This window comes from Cervus canadensis, chromosome 15, assembly GCF_019320065.1.
Source record: "Cervus canadensis isolate Bull #8, Minnesota chromosome 15, ASM1932006v1, whole genome shotgun sequence".
Lineage (NCBI taxonomy): Eukaryota > Metazoa > Chordata > Mammalia > Artiodactyla > Cervidae > Cervus > Cervus canadensis.
Window position 1 is genome coordinate 55,627,454 of NC_057400.1, and position 5,003 is coordinate 55,632,456.

The window sequence follows — 5,003 nt, forward strand, 5'->3', positions numbered from 1 at the left end:
CTTTAGAATTCTCTGATTTTTGAACTACAGTGCAGGAAACAGAGAGGGAGGCAGAGCTATTTGTGACCTGTAGTTGTTTCATCAGTTGCTCTGTAAATGCTTTTTCTTTTTAATTGAGAGGTAGGATATTGAATTTTCAGAATAGAAAGGTTCCTTTATTTTGATACTTCTGTGATTCTTCAAAGCCCCAAAGACACTTCATCACTAACTGATTCTAACAGACTTTGCTCTGTTTGTGCTCCCCTGTGTCAGAGAATAAAAAAAGTTCACAGTTGGCACCTCTGTGTGGACACTAGTCCTGGAAATGCCTTTAGTTTTCATTTCACACTTGATGATGATCTGAGTCTGGGCTACTGGAAATGAGGTTCTTTAGTAAAATGCTCTAGATTCCTAGTTATTCTTCTGTCTCTTCCACCCTGCACATCCCTAGGGTTTTGAGCTGCTCTATTTCTTTGTGAGGTGGGTCTATATCCACAGAGGAGCAATGCTTAGGTTTCCCCTCATGACCTGAATCATTTATTTCTAGCTGAAGTGCTCTCCTTCTTAACTCACTGTTGTCTTGCTTGTCAAGAATCCCACCCTTCCCTTTGTGCTGCGTGTACTGGGGCTGGTGTGTGTATGTGGTGGGGAAGATCACTCAGAGAGGACCGTCTTGAGTGTCTGTCCTTTGTGATAAGCTTAAGACGCCCATCTTAACTGAAGGTTTCTGGTTTTTCAACCTCATCTTTAAACTTGTGATGCTTGATAAAGGTAGCAAAACAATATGAGTTGATAAGTAAATGTTAATACATACTGCAAATACAAAAGCAGTTTCTTCTTCAATTGATAATGCATGAAAATGTGCAATAATAGTATATAATTTGCACCAGTAGGTGAGAACCCCGAATCCTTCATTATGAGCCTAAATCTGATTTTTGTTTGTGACCAGCATGAATGCTGACCTCTGCCCTTTGAATGATCTTTCCGTCTCCCAGAAAGTTCATGAAAAGGTCATGGAGCTGCACTGACTTCCTCTGTGTGTGCATGGACGTGTCTTTGCTATTGATCTGGGAAAAGACCTGGCTTTGTCCATTCAGTGGTTTTGTTCACTTTATTTTTAATGGAAACCTGATCAGTAATTATAGAATTTTTCCACCGGAATTCACACCTGACTAAGTGCAGAAAGCTAACCTCTTTTCATGCTGGTTATTTAGCCTGTGTTTTACCTTGGCTGTAACTCCCAATTAAACGCATTTCTTGTACCCTTAGCAAAGCAAAATATGGCACTTACCGGTCACAAGCTCAAAGCAGGAGAGAGACGGGGGAAATGGCTTAATAGCTGAAAATAAAAACACCAGTGAATTTTTCTTATGGATTCCTTCATGTCAAATTCATATCATGAGTGACTCTGAGTTTTCTCTTTAGATCATCTTGGCATGATCGAGGAGCAAAAATAAAAATGATTTCTAGTATATTCTTAAAGTGATTCCTTCTTTTGATGCCACCTGTCAGTGTAAAAGAGGTTATGAATCTCCAGAAACCTGCTTTACTGACACCATCAGCAGCGCTGGCACCGGTTTTCAAATCAGACTGCAGTAACTGGTAGAGTTGGAGGGTTTTAAATCTCCACTAGAAAACTATTGCCATTTATGAACAACAAGCATTGTACTGAAATGGTGAAAAATGCATGTGCGTCATATTTAGAGTGATTGTGGAGGGGGGATATAACAATACTTTTCAAGACTGTAAGCAATACGTATATTCGTATCTTGTGCTATTTATCTTGTAGATATACAGCACTAGAAGTTCTCAGCTGCTAGCTGTTAGGTTAGCATTGAGAAGGAAAGATCCTGAGGCTTGTCACTGCTGTATATCACTGCAGCCGTGCCCTTTGATTACACTGGGGCACCACCAGTCATTAATAACGGGGAAAGCTTTTTGTCTGGCAAATGCATCGCTGTATAGGCCTCCTTTCTTAACACCTAGGGATCTTGGTGAGGTTGCAAAGGTAAATTAAAGATGAAGAATGTTTATTTTACAGCCACACTTGTAAATAGAGCCGTTCCAGAGAATGTATTTTTCCCAGTCCTATAAACTTGATTCGTTTTCATATTTTGCATTTGCTCAAGGGAACTGAGTTATTAAGCTTCACTCGAACAAATAATGTGAGCACAATGTAATTATGATTTTAATTCCATCACTGTCACACTCAGTTACCACAGGGTTACAGAACAAGCTAACCACCAAGGCAACAAATGCAGTACAGACTTAAAAATCCAAGTGTGTCCATAGATGGAGATTTCCTGAAGAGTATAATAGGAATAGAATTTGCAAGGCAGGATATTTTCCAGTGTGGGAAAAAACCCAGCGTGGTCAGATTTGATGCTTATTGAATGTGTTGCTTGACAGTTTAATGCCAGCAGCCAGTTTTCCAGGAAGTGAGGCTTCCCCATCAGGAGTCACCCCAAAGTTAACTGTTTGCAAGGGAGCTTGATTCACATTAAGCCAACTTAAAAGAAACAAATTTATAAATGCCACCTCCCTGTGTGACATGTTACAGCTTTTTCAAGGTGAGTACAATAATCATGTCAGTTTATCTCTATTTCATTTCTAGTGTCACTAGAGTCCATTAAGACCCATCATTCCTTAACTAGACTATTACAATAACCTCTTCTGTTGTTTTCTTACCTCCAGTCCAGCTTCCTTTAATTCAGAGGTATTCAAAGTAGGAGATTTCCACAACCCATTAGTGGTGGTGAAATCAATTTAGTGTTCCCCTATTAACATTAAAAAAAAAGAAACAGAGCAGAATGAGACAAAGCACATTGCAGCACATCGCACAAAGAAAGGGCGAGTGTTATTGCCTCACACTCTTCTTCAGCCATGTGCGTGTGTGCACATGTGTGTGTGTGCACACACATGCGTGTGTCTGCATACTCCTATTCTCATTGGTTCCAGATGTAAAATGTGGTTCTTCTGTAGGTTCTGATAAAAAATAAAAGTTTGAAAACTTCTGCTCTAATCCATGCTTCCTAAAGTGTAAAATGCTTCCAGGCAATTTGGGCTGTTGATACTGGATCATGTGATGACAATACGCTGCTGTTTCTCTTCCAGTCTATCTAATTTCTCTATCCAGTCTATCTAATTGGATCAAGAAGAATGTCTCAGGTTGGTGCTAGCTATTCTTAACACGCACTGACACCTCCTACTTTTCATTCTTATTGTTTTTAACAAAATTAGATGCAACTGTTTTGATAAGAAAATTATCTGGATCAAATGTTGTAATATTGTTTTGTTGATATTATATTTATTGTGTTCATTTTTTAAGACAAATGACACTGACTTTCCATTTATGCTTAAGATATAAAGTTTCTCTTAAAATAGCTTAAAGGAAAAAAGCTAATTTAAAGAAAAATATTGAGGAGCTTAGAGTACAGGAGGAACATGGTTAGGGCAAAAATTAAGATCAGCATATGGAAATCATTCAAGTTCTTGCTAAAGCTGAGACGATTAATCAATTTTTAAAACTATTGCCAGAGTAATCTTTCTAAAATCAAATTAAATCCCGTCCTTTCCCCTACATAAAATTCCTTAGTACTGTTTCACTGTCTACAGGATCTGATGCCTGCCTCCTTTTCCAAATACATCTCCTTCTACTGCCCCACTCACAACCCAGCTGAAAAATTTGTTCTGTTTCACCTCTGTGCCTTTGCCCATTCTGTACCTTCCTTGGCAGGAAGTGGTCGGAATGCCAGCCACTTCTGCCACCAGAAGCTCGTCCTCGACCCTGAAGGCTCGGCTCAAATATGAAAGCTCCAGGTCTTGCCCAAGCAGCGGGCACTCCAGGCTCCGTTCTCACATAGCAGCTTATTCATGCCATGATGAAAGCGAAAAGGGAAAGTCGCTCAGTCGTGTCCAGCTCTTTGCGACCCCATGGGACTGTAGCCTGCCAGGCTCCTTAGTCCATGGAATTTTCCAGGCAAGAATACTGGAGTGGGTAGCCATTCCCTTTTCCAGGGATTGAACCTGGATCTTCTGCATTGCAGGCAGATTCTTTACCATCTGAGCCACCAGGGAAGCCCATTCATACCACTGGGATACCATTTATTACAGTAAATTTTCAGGGTGTTTTTTTTTTTACCTCTTTTCTTACCCTAAAGCACAAAGTGTCTTATTCATCTTTGTCTCTTGAGTATCTATGATTGTTCTTGGCACATTCACATGGTCGGAACACACAAACTTTTGAGAATGAGTTAATTCCTCATAATGAAGATGTACTTGGTCCAAGAACAGCACCAGACATAATTTAGGAGCAGATTATAAATCCTGAATTGGCTTTGTTGGCATAGAAAGCCAAATGGGATTTGAAATTAGTAACAACAACAACAACATTCATAATAATATTAACCAACAGGTAGTAAGTGCTTACCAAAGCGCATGGCCCTCTATGTACATTATCTCACAGTCCATGAAAACCTCAAGAGGGAGGAGCTCTGATTTTGTCCTCAGTGTGGAAACAAGAGGGTGAGCAAGGTTAGGTCACTCGTCCAAGGTCAATAGCTGTTCAGTGGTCGAATTGAGATCTAGGTCCAGGGTTCTCTGCCCCCAGAGCCTGCCCCTGGCCATCATGCTACATGCCCAGGATGTACCAATTGCCTTTTACTCTCTAAAGAGAGTGGGACTGGCATGGTGCAACTGCTTCCCTTGGCTCGCCCCTGTTGAGCCCAGCTGCCCCAATGTCTGCTGAGGACAGTCTACCATCTGTCCTGATCTGCTCTCTCCCGGGACACTGTTGTGTCCCAGTCACTGCTTTGTCCTGGCCACTCCTGGCTTCTCCAGCACTCTGCCTCCTTGGCTCCAGGCTCTTAAGTAGTTCCCCAAGCTTGATTCTGCCCAATTGGCTCAACTTTAGGCCTCCTTCATAACTGCCTGGTTCATGAAGCAGCGTCACGTCCTGTTTAATAGCTAGACGCTGCTCCCAGAACACTTGACTGTACAACTCAGCTGTTTGACTTCAGGCAAGT

General features: G+C 41.1%; 1 long non-coding RNA gene across 1 annotated transcript; it reads right to left on the reverse strand.

Moving 5' to 3' along the window:
- Nucleotides 1-1,242: 1,242 nt before the first annotated feature.
- Nucleotides 1,243-3,838, reverse strand: LOC122453714. The gene is made up of 3 exons (XR_006273146.1): nt 3,704-3,838; nt 2,668-2,756; nt 1,243-1,318 (listed from the first exon to the last, which is right to left on the reverse strand). It is a non-coding gene; the product is annotated as an uncharacterized LOC122453714 (long non-coding RNA).
- Between the last annotated feature and the right edge of the window lie 1,165 nt (nt 3,839-5,003).